Source organism: Ursus maritimus (assembly GCF_017311325.1).
Source record: "Ursus maritimus isolate PB19 chromosome X unlocalized genomic scaffold, ASM1731132v1 scaffold_X1, whole genome shotgun sequence".
NCBI classification, from domain to species: Eukaryota; Metazoa; Chordata; class Mammalia; order Carnivora; family Ursidae; genus Ursus; species Ursus maritimus.
In genome coordinates, this window is record NW_024423319.1 from 116,715,131 (window position 1) to 116,728,710 (window position 13,580).

The window sequence follows — 13,580 nt, forward strand, 5'->3', positions numbered from 1 at the left end:
GCGGCGGCTCCCTCCCCCTTCCGTTTATCTTCCGATATCTGTGCGCAGTTTCACGGTTCCCCGCTTCGTACCTCAATACTCAGCGCTGGAGATGTTCATTTGTAGAGATCCAGATGTATCTTCCTGCGTCTCAGGCTGATTCCGTGGATGTTCAGGCTCGTCTGGTACCTATCCAACTCGACTCAGGGGACCAGCTGAGAAAGGGGTCCCCTACTCCTCCGCCATCTTAACTCCTCTCCCAGATCTTGCATTTTTATCCATTACATCACCCTGTCTCTTGATTGGAGCATTTAATCCATTTGCATTCAATTTAATTGTTCATAGGTATGTACTTATTGCCATTTTGTTACTTGTTTTATTGTTGTTTTTGTAGTTCTTCTCTGTTCCTTTCTTCTCTTGCTCTCTTCTCTCATGGCCTGTTGGTTTTCTTTAGTGATGTACTTGGATTCCTTTTTATTTTTTGCATATTTATTACTGGTTTTTGGTTTGTGGTTACCATTAGGTTTGTATATAACATCTTCTCCATATAGCAGTCTCTGTTAAGTTGGTGGCCACTTAAGTTTGAACACATTCTTACTCCTCTCCCCTCCTATGTTTTAGGTATATGGTGTAATACTTTACATCCTTTTATTTTGTGAGTCCTTTGACTGATTTTTATAGATATACTTACTTTTCCTGCTTTTGTGCTTCTTACTTTTCTTACTCCTACTTGTAGTCTTTCCTTTTCACTCAGTGTCTCCTTTAACATCTCTTGTAGGGATGGTTTAGTGGTCATGCATTCCTTTAACTATTGTTTGTCTGCAAAATTCTCTCTCTCTCTCTTCTGAATAGTAGCCTTGCTGGATAGTATATTCTTGGCTGCAGGTTTTTTCCTTTGAGCACTCTGAATATATCATGCCACTCTCTTCTGGCCTGGAAAGTTTCTGCTGAACATTCAGCTGATAGCCTTATGGTGTTTCCCTCCTGTTTTCTTTTCTCTTGCTGCTGTTAAAATTCTCTTTATCACTACTTTTTGCCATTTTAGTTTATGTGTCTTGGTGTGGATCTCCTTGGGTTGATTTTGTTTTGGAGCCCTCTCTCCCTCCTGGATCTGGATTTAGGTTTCCTTCCCCAGATTTGGGAAGTCTTTAGCTGTTCGTTCGTTCTTTCGTTCTTTCTTTCTTCCTTTTTTTTTAAAAAAAGATTTTATTTATTTATTTGTCAGAGAGAGAAAGAGAGAGCACAAGCAGGGGGAGCAGCAGGCAGAGGGAGAAGCAGGCTTCCTGCTGAGCAAGAAGACTGATGTGGGACTTGATCCCAGGACCCCGGAATCACGACCTAAGCTGAAAGCAGATTCCTAACCAACTGAGCCTCCCAGGCATCCCAAGCTGTTATTTCTTCCCATAAAATTTCTGTCCCTTTTTCTCTCTTTTCTTCTTCTGAGATCCGTATAATGCAAATGTTATTACTTTTGATGGTATCACTGAGTTTACCAAGTCTGTATTCATTTTGTACTATTATTTTTTCTCTCTCATGTTCAGCTTGTTGCTTTCTATTTACTCTGTCCTCCATGTTGCTGATCCATTCTCCTGCTGTCTCTAGTCTATTTTCTCTAGTGTATTTTTTTAAGTAGGCTCCATGCCCACTGTGGGGCTAGAACTCATGACCTTGGGATCAAGAGTCACATGCTGTACTGGCTGAGCCAGCCAGGTATCCCTTCTCTAGTAAGTTCTTCTCTGATTGGTTCCTTATCATGTTTTTGGTCTCTTTGTTAAGGTTCTCACTGAGGTCTTCTACTCTTTTCTCAAGGCTAATATCTTTATGACCATTAATTTAAATTCTCTGTTAGGCATATTACTTATCTCTGTTTCATTCAGGTCTCCTGTGATTTTGTCCTCTTCTTTCATTTGGGACATACTCCTCTTTCTCCTCATTTTGTCTAACTCTCTGTATCTGTTTCTGTCTGTTAGAAAAGTCAGCTACATCTCCTGCTCTTGGAAGTAGTGGCCTTATGAAGAAGAGGCTCTCCACTGCAGTGCAATGTTCTCTGTTCACCAGAACCTGGCCCTTCAGAGGTGTCTCCTATGTGTTGTGTGCACCTTGCTGTTGTGGCTGAGCCAGTTTTTCCTTCAGTCCAGTTGTCTGCAATGGCTCTCGTTGTGTGTTGTGGGCAGGGTTTGGTCCCTGTGTTGTTAGTGGGCCACCCTGGGGCCACCTTGGACTTGAGTTGAGTCAGGCATTTGCCAGAGATGTGGTAGCACCAAGCTGCAGGGTGCTTTCCCTGTGTTGTTCCCTGAGAAGCTTTCATTGGTGGGTGGGGCCTGCAGTTAGACCAGCTGTCTGCCCCCAGCCCATTCCTGGGGCATCTGTGGGACTGATATGTGTGGTTATCTTCCCTTATCCCCAGGGCAGGAGTCACTTTGGAGTGGTGCTGATCCCTGTTGGTGCTGCTTACACTTTGCCAGGCTTGTGGCACCAGATTGGATGGGCTCTGGTCAAGGGCATATTGGAGAGGGTGAGACCACAGGGGAATGTGGGAGTAGGGCAGGTGGTGTTAGTAAGGTTTGCGCTGGTCCACTGCAGGAAGGGACGTGCAACCTCTGGGACCAAAGCTGGCTGGGTTGGAGGGGGCCCATCTGCAGAAGTGAGCAGGGTGAGATGCATGGTATTAGCAGTTTAGTGTCAGCAATGTGCTGGTTTCTGCAGGTGTCCATGTGTTTATGCTGGGGGGCTGGGGAGGGAAATGGCACCTGTCACCTCTTTTTTTTTTTTGGAGAAGTTGCCTAATGATCCATACCCCTCCAGCACATATTCTGAGATTAGTAAATGAATCTGTCTCCCATATACCCTATACATTTTCCAAACTGCTGCTTCTATGCTCTATCTCTGTAGGACTCTTTGTTGTACTGTCACTTTAAGGGTGCACACTGTTTCCTCTCATCCTCTTGGCTCTCCCAGAGCCAAACCTGCTGAGTTTTAAAGTTTTAGGTGTTAAGTCCTGCTAATCCTAAGAAGAACTTGTGAAATTTGGCCTCTCTAGTTTTTAAAGCCAAAGTTATGTAGATTCAGCCTCCCCTTGTGGGCTCCCTGGTGTGAGTGTCTCTTTCTCTCCCCTCTCCATGCTGATGAGATCCCGTCCTCTCTCCCACAGACAGCCCTGTGGGTCTGTTTAGCTCCCACCACATCGCCACCCTTCCTACCTTCTTTGATGTAGCTCCTTCTCTACATTTAGCTGTGGAGTTTGTTCTGTCAGTCTTCAGGTCATTTTCTGGGTTATTTAAACTGATGTGGGTGTTAACTAGTTGTATCCATGGAATGAGGTGAGCTTAGGGTCCTCCTACTCCACCATTTTCCCTGGAAGTCAAGATCAACCCAGGTTTCTAAGATCAAGTCAGAGGTTTGAGTTCTAGTCCCACTCTAAGACTATAAGTCTTGTAAGTAAATTCAACAGTCAATGTTCTCTTTCCTTCAAGACTTTTCCTGCTGGTCACTCACCTGTCTGACAACATGTTATACAGCTGTGTAAGATATGGTGTGAAAACAGTGCCAGGTTCCCAGGAAAAAACTACAGAATAGGCCATAGGCAGTGGTAGCTCATGAAAAGACTTTAGTTTAAGTTGTCTTCAGTTTACTTCTGGAAGAGTTCATGACTTTAACACAGAAGATTCCGTTATTAATGGTTAAAAATATCAGTTTTTTTGCATGAAAATAAGTAATTTGGGGATTCTCTTAAAAATTAACTTCCCACATTTTATAAATATTTGTCTTCAGTCTAAATTGTAAGACATTGTAACTAAAATGTGTCAAAAGAACAGTAATATTTAATAAACCCAGATGGGCTGTTTTGTATGAAAGAATGAGGATTTTCCTTGTTTATGTTGGCAGATGAGTGAAACAGGTAAACTTTGCATTTGGTCCTACAAGTGTAGTTAATGGTTTCTATTTAATCAAAACAGGAAAGAAATTTTGAGGTCAGTCCTCTTGCATGGGAACTATCTTGTCCTCAGGTCCTTGAAATGTAGGCCTCAGGCTGTTATCATGTGACTTCCATCTAACCCTGTTCTTCAGAGATGAAATGGGAGCCAAGGGTGTCTAGTAGTTGAGGTCTGGATTATATTTACCATAGATCCCTAGAATCTGGATGATCCCCCAAAGACACACAGATGGCTAAGTGATCCTCAACAGATTCCAAGACGTGAACTAACAGACAACGGTTAGGTGGGTTCAGTGGTTGGGCCACTTGTGTTCCTTAGCACTTAACCTCCCTCCTGAATGTCAGTACAATGGCTGCAGGCTTCTGACAATGGGTAGCAGTCACTGTCCACCTGAGAGCTGGAGTCCCCTCTATTTGTTTAATGTCTTTAATATCTAGAGGAAATGAGTCATTTGTAAGGTGCAGTCCCTTTTGCTTGCTGTCTTGCACCCTCTCTGGCGAGGCATGGGTATTGTTATCTGTGTCACTCTGATAAGGAAGCAGGCCCAGGAATAGTGGGTGGCCTGTTGGGATCACCTAGCAAGTCCCAGACAAAGAAGGAACTTGAATCTTCTGTCAGATCCTGGCCTGTTCTATATCACTGCTTTCAGAAAGGAGCCACCAGCTGATTTTCAGATGCCAGAATGTGACATCGCACCTTGAAGACAGATGCTCTGCTGTCCTACACACTCATTGTTTTATGAGACCAAACTGAATATCCTCTTGTATTTGTTTAAGCTTTTAATTTCATTATTTAGACCTTAGATCCACAACTGGGTTACTCATATTGCTCGGTGCATAATAGACTATCCTCTACATTACCCATGTAAAAATTTTTATTTTTCCCCTTTATTTTCCTCTCACATTACACCATTTTAATAGATGCAGTATACAATTGACCTTTATTTTTTTTTTTTTTAAAGATTTTATTTATTTATTCGACAGAGATAGAGACAGCCAGCGAGAGAGGGAACACAAGCAGGGGGAGTGGGAGAGGAAGAAGCAGGCTCATAGCGGAAGAGCCTGATGTGGGGCTCGATCCCATAACGCCAGGATCACGCCCTGAGCTGAAGGCAGGCGCTTAACCGCTGTGCCACCCAGGCGCCCCTACAATTGACCTTTAAACAATGCAGGGGTTAGGGACTCTGACCCCTCTCTGTAGTCAAAAATGTAACTCTTGATAGCTTGCTGTTGACTGGAAGCCTTAATGATAACACAAACAGTCGATTAACACATATTTCTTTGTATTATATACTGTATTCTTATGATAAAGTAAGGTAGAGAAAAAATATTACTAAGAAAATCATAAGGAAGAGAAGATGTTTTTAAAGTCTATACTGTATTTTTTTTAAAAGATTTTTTATTTATTTGACAGCGAGAGACAGTGAGAGAGGGAACATAAGCAGGGGGGAGCTGGAGAGGGAGAAGCAGGCTCCCCACCAAGCAGAGAGCCCGATGCGGGGCTTGATCGGAGGACTCTGGGATCGTGACCTGAGACGAAGGCAGATGCTTAACGACTGAGCCACCCAGGCGCCCCAAAAGTCTGTACCGTATTGAAAAAAATCCATGTATAAGTGGACCCGTGCAGTTCAAACCTGTGTTGTTCAAAGGTCAACAGTGTGTTTACAGTGAAAAAAAATCCTCTTTCAGAGCCTACTGTTATCATTTCAGGCAATGTCTTTCTTCTGTCTTATTTTGTTAATTTTCTTCTCCATTCTGTACCCTGCCTTAGACATACAGCCAACCTTGGTTAATATATATCTTTGGAAAAGAAAGTAGCCTGGAAAAATATTCATTGTTGTTTTGTATTTTTATATTTATGATTTTAATTTCGATAAATGCTGTTGTATTCTAGGTCTGATTCTGTTTTTTTATGCTCTTATGTTTTTAAGATCTATCCATTTTTATGCACTTCTAGTTCATTGCTTTTGTTCACTACTTTGTTTTTGATGGGAGATTTTCATTTTTGGGTTTTTAATTCATTCTGAGGTCACTTTTACACAGTGATTTGAGGTAGCAATACAAATTATTTTCCTTATAGAGTCAATTTTGCCAACGTTATCCAGGAAACATTGTCATTGATTTTGAATGAAATAAGTCAGGGTCCTCTCTCTTCCATTATTTTCCAGAAATTTAAGTTGAAATTAATTTAAAATGCTTAACACAGTTACCTTAAATATCTACCTACTCAGAGCTAAGTATTGTGCTAAGTAGTAGAAAGCCGAATTGAATTAAAGCAAGTGTTCCTTTTTACTTCACAGTCTAGTAGGGAAATCACTTCTGTTAACAACATAATGTGGAAAATGCAATAATGAAGGCACATACTGAAGATTATAAGAACCAAGAGGGAGACTTCATAAAAGTGATGTTCAAGCTGGGCATTGATTCTTTTTTTTTTTTTTTTTAAATAGGCTCCACGCCCAGCATGGAGACTTTCATGCCTCTTTTTTTCTTTATGGGCCTTTATTCTTGGAGCAGGTGTGTTAGATATTTTTAAGAGGTTATAGGTCACATTCTAAAAAGGAAAAACCTTCTTTAAGGTATCAAGGTGTGAAGAGGGAAGGGGTGTGTGTGTGTGTGTGTGTGTGTGTGTGTTTAAGATTTTATTTATTTATTTGACAGAGAGAGAGAGAGAGGTAACACAAGCAAGGGGAGTGTGAGAGGGAGAAGCAGGCTTCCCGCTGTGGGGCTTGATCCCAGGACGCTGGGATCATGACCTGAGCCAAAGGCAGACACTTAACGGCTGAGCCACCCAGGCACCCCAAGGAAAGGTGTGTTTTAATAGAAGCCAGGCAATGTCATTAGAAGAATGGAAGGGTGTGAAGATGGATTGCTAAGTTAGGGCTAGATTGTGACTAAGTAAGACCATACATGCTTCCGAGAGCTGGTGATGGTGATTGTGGTACTTGACTGGGAGAGTGTCCTGATAAAGTATGAATTTTTGAGACAAAACTTTGGTGGTCCAGTGAATGCAATTGGAAGAGGAGGAGGAGGCTGGTGTCAGGAAGACAATTTTAGGAGGTAATGGTCAGAGTCAACGGTGACATGGTGAAGGCCTGGTCCACAGCAATGGCTGTGGTGATTGCAGAGGAGGGGACAATGGGTTGGAGAGGTATTCAGGAGACAAAGTTAATTTGTAAACCACCCGTGGCTTTGCAATTTGAGCAGAGGGCCTCTGGCAGATGATTTCAATGTGCCTGATTTTTATTTTGTTTAATATGGCCATGACCTAAGAAAGAATGGTGCTGTGTTTTAAAATTGCAGTCATGTATGTGTGCTAAGAGATAAACCTTGAGGAAATAACTTCTCTGTGGTTTAGGAAAACACCGAATGGGTCTTTAGGATCTGCAAAGCTCTGTGCCTGGACCTAGTCACACATTTGGGGTTTGAAGAAGATGGAGTTGCCTGCTCTGTGCCCTGAAAGAACTAGATGTGAAGTCTGAGAGCTGGGGCCAGAGGAGAGAGGCTGAGGCCTCTGGAAAGAGAGTCAGTACTAGCTCTCTCTGTAATAGCTGTAGCTAAGGAAAGCCAGGAGAGTGTGGGTGCCCAGTGCCAAGTGATTGCTGGCACTATACGGCCATTCCTCACGCCAGTTTTCAATCTTTGATAGACTTTGCTACACAACACACACTTCTTTGAGTCACACCTTGACAATGAAGAAGAGGAGACTCTGTGTATCCAACCCAAAGTGGTTTGAAGACAAAGGTAGCAAGAAGCCTGGAGGGGTCACTGAGGATAGTGGGAATCAGGAGTTCAGGCATCTGCCACATCGTCCACCACAGTGTAGACACAGCCAGAAATCCTGAAAACTGGAGAGTGCTGGAGTGAGGAGGTGTGAAGTGGAGGAGACCCTGGACATGAATTACTTTATTGGATCACCAGCAGAAGGGTGACCCAGCAGGTCAGACTTGGGTACTCCATTTACAGATAAGCAGATCATGTAGACCAGAACCCTACCTACAGAGTGTCTAAACCCAGCTCAGGGGACTTGGTGTGGCCTCAGTTTCCTCAATGACTGAGGGAAGATGGGTCATCCTGGGTCCAAGATAACTTCTGGTTTGAAAATTCTCATATGCTAAGCTAACCTGATTGTTCAGTTCTTAAAGTGCTGACCGACATGGCGAGTCTTGCAAATGGTTTTCAGTTTTGTTTTGGTCTACCATATTGTACACGAGTGTCAAATGTGTTTTCTTGGTGTTTTCCTTCTCATTCCCTCTTTGATGTTTTTATTTCACTTAAGTGTGGGAATGTGCCTAATTAACACCCCGAGTCTTCACTCAGTTCAAATTTTTGTGCAACCACATGAAAGGAAATACTGCATTTTTAAAAACTTCAGAATGGTTTAAATTACTCACTGCATAGCTAGAGGGGAGTTAGTTCTCCTTTTGCTAGGGGAGATACGACTTTTTGTGCAGACCAGGCCTTGTAAATTCTAGATAAAGAGCATACCTCCCCCATCAGTTGCATTTTAAGTGACTCATGCTCCTCTGTGACAATCCTGAAATTCCTAAGCACCTTCTTTAGGGTGATCTCTTACTTCCCTGCCAGTCCTTTGGGGTTACTCTTTTTTTCCCCCTGATTGTGGACTTGAGATCGTTCTCAAAATAACTTTTATTATGAAGCTTAGATCTTTTCTTACTGTGCCAGAAGCAAGATGAGCAAAATATATTCTATTTTTATTTTCTAAAATTAGAAAAAAAGAGTTGTAGAGGAAAAGTATTTGCTTATACATTTCCAGCCATTGGCAGAAAGAAAATATAATTTTATGTAACATCTGTAATTCTCATTGGTGGTTGTATTCCTGAGAATGCAACTGTTGCTGTATACACTGATGAGTGGTCAAAGGGCCCCCCTGAAAGTAGAAACAATGGGACATATCTAGTTAAAATTCAAGGTCCAAATCAATCCACTTGCACCCTGAACATGCAGTTAGGAACTTCAGTGGACTGAATGTGTTTGCCCTCATTCATATGTTGAAATCTTACACACACACACACACACACACACCCCTCCCCGCCGCCCTGCCGTTGCAGTGGTGTCGGGAGGACCTTCATGATTGGGATTTGTGCCCTTGTAAAAGAGACTTCAGAATGCACACTTGCATTCTTTCTGCCATTGAGGATACAATGAGAAGACAGCCATCTGCAATCTGGAAGAGGGCCATCACCAGATTTGACTGCTGGCACCACGATCTTGGATTTTCAGCCTCCAGAACTGCAAGAAAGAAATTTCTGTTGTTTAGAAGCCACCCAGTCTATGGTACTTGGTCTAACAGCCTGAAATAAGGTAGGATTATTGGAATGAGTTCTACAAAGAAAAAAAGAGAATGGCGAGCTTGGTCGGGAGCAAGTTAGTGTTGATTGGCACAAGTGTGACCTCCTGTGAGCAAAGGAAGGCTGCTTGTTGTGTCCTTGGAAGAGNGTTGCTGGGAACTTCTTGTCAAGGACCTGTGTGACTTGCTTCTTAGGTTGCATGCACCAGATTCTTGGCCATAGGCACACGATTGGGATATAATTGCCTGGAGACAAATGCATTTTTAACCATGCCTGTGCACTAGCTCCCAGTAGGGAAATTCACCTGAGGAGGAAGGGCATTTGACTAGCGGATACACCTTAGCTTGCTCTCTTCGGCGCTGTTTATACCAGCTTTGCAAGCACACTTTATATTTTCTGTAATGTAATATGCTAAAATATAGTGTGCTTTAATGGGGGAAATGGTAGTTAAATGAGCAATTTTATTGTAACCTGCTTTAGTGTCTTTTGGCCTTTGGACGTGATCACCTGATATTTATCTTGGTTTTTTATTTTTTACTTTAAAGATTTTATTTATTTATTTGAGAGAGAGAGAGAGGGTGCATGAGCACGAGCATGGGGGAGGGGCAGAGGGAGAGGGAGAAGCAGACTCTCCGTTGAGCAGGGAGCCTGATGCGGGCAGATGCTTAACCCGCTGAGCCACCCAGGCCCCCCTATGTATCTTGTTGATAGCTGAGGAGGAATTTTTAAAGTGCCTGTGTTCAAATTTCCTGACATAGTTCACTGGAGAGAATTACTTCACCTTGCCAACCATTATGGAAACATATGTGAAAGAAAGCTAGGTAGGCATATCTGTAACATCTATGTGTATACTTGCGCATATGTATGTATGTCTATATGTGTACATGTATGTATGTGTATACATGTGTGTTCATAAAAATAATTGGGACACATTATAGGTTATTATTTAGAAGAGAAATCTGTTCTTACTTTTTCCTTTAAATTAACCAGTAGCCTAGAATTAAATCTATAAGAAATGATTATAGTGAAACAATTGTTTTGTTCAGTTCCTTGGCTGAAATTTAGTATATTTGCACTCAAACTACTTCCTTTGGGAGAAAATTGGCGTGAAAATATGTTGGAGGAAATAAAATTCATCAAATGTAAATCATTTACAGAATATTCAGATTGAATGTGCAAGAATGCCAGGCAACCAGAAAAAACCAAAATAGTGTAAGAAACAGAATAAATTCAAAGAGTAGTATTAACTTGAAACTATCTTTTCTGACATATGAAGAATAATAAGACAGCTTTTTTACATTTTGCCAAAACAATTCTGAGTTAACAAGAGAAGTCTGGCTCCAACAAGGACCACCAGACTAGAAGCTAAAGGTAGTGCTGAGAACACACTCAGTTCACCCAACTCACATTCTTGCGGTGACCCAGTAACAAAGGGAAAGCTTATGGCATCTTTTATGTTGTTGTTGCAAATGGATGTAGGTCTTAGCATTGAGGGCAAAGCTCATTTTCCTATATATTCTAAGATCACTGGTGCACATCTTTTGTGGACCAATATATAAATATTTTGGTTTACTTCTCAGAATTTTCCTGCTCTTCTCCATGCCAAGTGTTACTTATATTTTCCACAGAATGAGTGTATTCAACTTCAGAAGCAGCACCATTCATTAGAAAAGTTTCCATAAAATCACAAATGGATTCTTTGAAAGCCCCAGTGTGAAAGAAAGTCAAGGCAGTTCACAGAGGAGAAAAAAATCCTCAGCACCTATAATGCATCGTGTGTACATGCTATGCAGGAAAAAAATATTAGGTGGCCATCATGGAATTAATCAACTTTCTGAAGACCAGTTTCATTTCAGGAAAAAAAAATTTTTTTTTGGTGGAAATTTCTGTTAGAGAATTTTTCCAGAATGGTAAAAATCGTAAAAATAAATGGAAATATTATAACAAGGTGCTCTTTATAAACAGAGACTCTTGGAAAGAAAGAAATCGAAGTATGAATTATGCAGTCAGAAATACTGCCCGTTTTCTATCAGCTGATAAACCTACCAAAACACATAATAAAGCATTCTGGGTGTAATTGTACTTACTAGTTTAAAAACTCATTCTTGAGTGTTCACTGTGTGTCAGGCAGAGGTCTAAGCATTTTGCAAGTATTCACTCAGTGAATTCTCATAGTAGCCCAGGAGCAAAGACGGCTATTGTCCCATTTTTCAACAGAGGAGATGGAGGCACAGAGCTGGTAAAGAGCAGAGCCTGAATTCAGACCCGGCTCTGATCCAGCATCCATGCTCTTCAGCCTTTACTCTGTTGCCTCTCGGATATGCTTTTGCTACTTGTCTGATTTGCTGGGTGGTGGCCCTTGAAGAAGACGACAGTGCAGACTGTGTAGCATCGCGTTTTCGGCAGCCAGTGATGCTTGTAATGGGGAACTGAGAGAGCTTTCTCATTTGTCATCTCCCGTTGCTTCCCTCTGCACCCCTCCTGAGAGGGTGCAGACCCCTTTGTAACCTGTCAGCCTGCAATTTCCCACCCACTGCCCTATTTATTTCCTTCCCTTCCCGTGTTTCTCTTCCTAACAGCCCTCGTCTCAGCGCCCAGTCTTTATTCTAAACAGTGATCTTTCTGGGAACTATGAGTTTTTCTCTGAATCTCATAGATAATTGGGCTAAAAAACCTGGCCCTAGTATGACTTCACTGATGGGCATCCAAGAGCCAATATCTTAATTAATTAATCTTGCTCAGTTCAGCCCCACTTTTAAAAAGCATTCTTCCATCGTCTCTACAGTGCTGCAGTACTCAGGAAATTCATTAAAAAGCTGCTATTTTTCCATGCGAGTTATTCCTCTAACTGCTTAGCTCTCCTATTTAATTCCCCTTGTGGTTTCTGTGGAAATAATGAAGCAAATGGCTTAGAAATTGTGTTCTACAAATTTCCCTTCAAAGCCTAACAAGTAATGAAAGTTATATGTTTAAGCTTTGCTTTGTAAGACACATGTTTATTTTCTTTAAAAACCGATTCCATTACTACAGCATTGGCATTGATATTCACACAGTGCTCACTCACAGTGGTCAAGTGAGTGAAGTGAGATGCCTGACACGTCAACGGACTTCTATCACCTTCCTCACCAGTAGACTAGCCAGCTAAGGGCTGTAGGTGTTCAGAAAATTGACCAAAGTACCATGGTCAGTTGAGAGGAGCAGTTCCTTAAATCGTGGAGTCATGTTAAATTAGTCCATTTACTGCTGATCATTTGAGTTCTCTTGGATGTTATGACCAAGAAGTTATAACAGTGGGGCTGATCTTCAAAGCCCAAGGTGAAACAGAATCCAGAAAATACCTCAGAAGATTTGGGGAGATAACAAATTCAGGTAACACTCAGATCTCTGTCATGGATTCCCCCCAAAATAGATGCTCCCCTTGAATGTTTGTTTACCTTCCTTCCCCCAAAATAGAGTTTTATATTCCCCTGGAGCTGTTGGGATAATTGTAGCTCTGTTGACCTGGCCTCAGAAAACTGGAGAGGATCCTGACTCCCATTTCAGCACCAGTTTCTGGATCTTGTCAAGTCTTATATTTATTTAAAAGATGATATATTTTGAGGTCAAATTAGTCTAAGCACCAAAATTAGGATTTTGTGAAAGAAAAAAAAGCACAAGGGCAAAGGTTTGCAAAACCTAACATGAACAGAAATGTTTGTGTAAGGTTTTTTAAGAATTAATGAAAACATGGGAGGTCATTGAAACACTGCCCCTGCAGGGCTGTGAACCCGACTGACAGCCCTGTCTGAAAGCATGAGAACTAGAAAGTGAACATGCCCTTAAAGGCAAATGTAATGCAGGGAAGTCAGCCAATGGCCTGAGTGCCAAAACTATATTTAGTTCTGGAAACTATATTTCGCATGGAAGTGAAGTATTTTTACAAAGACGACTTCTCCTTTCTTCTTTCTTCTTTTTTTTTTAAATCTCAGAAGTACTGTCTTTTCAGAGAGATATAGATCTGTGAGTTGAATTAGGACACCTGGCCTCCTAAAGGTAAGAGCCCCAAGGCAAGCGATTATTTAAAGCCTCTAACAGGTCTCTTAAGAGAAGCCAGACTTTGCTTTTCTCACAAGGACAGTGAAGCAGGCCTTTGGGAACATTTCAGGGTCATTAAGGCTCACCCTTCACATTTGCCTTGGTCGCTCAGGGTATTTAGGGTCAACACCCTTTGCCTTTTGGATTATTGTCTTGGTCTGAGTTCTCTACACACAAATAGAAATCAAATCTGTTACCACCTCCTCAAAAAGGTCTTTTTTCACTGTAGCTAAAGCAACCCACTAGTCCCTCTGTTTTCCACTCTATATAACACATATTAT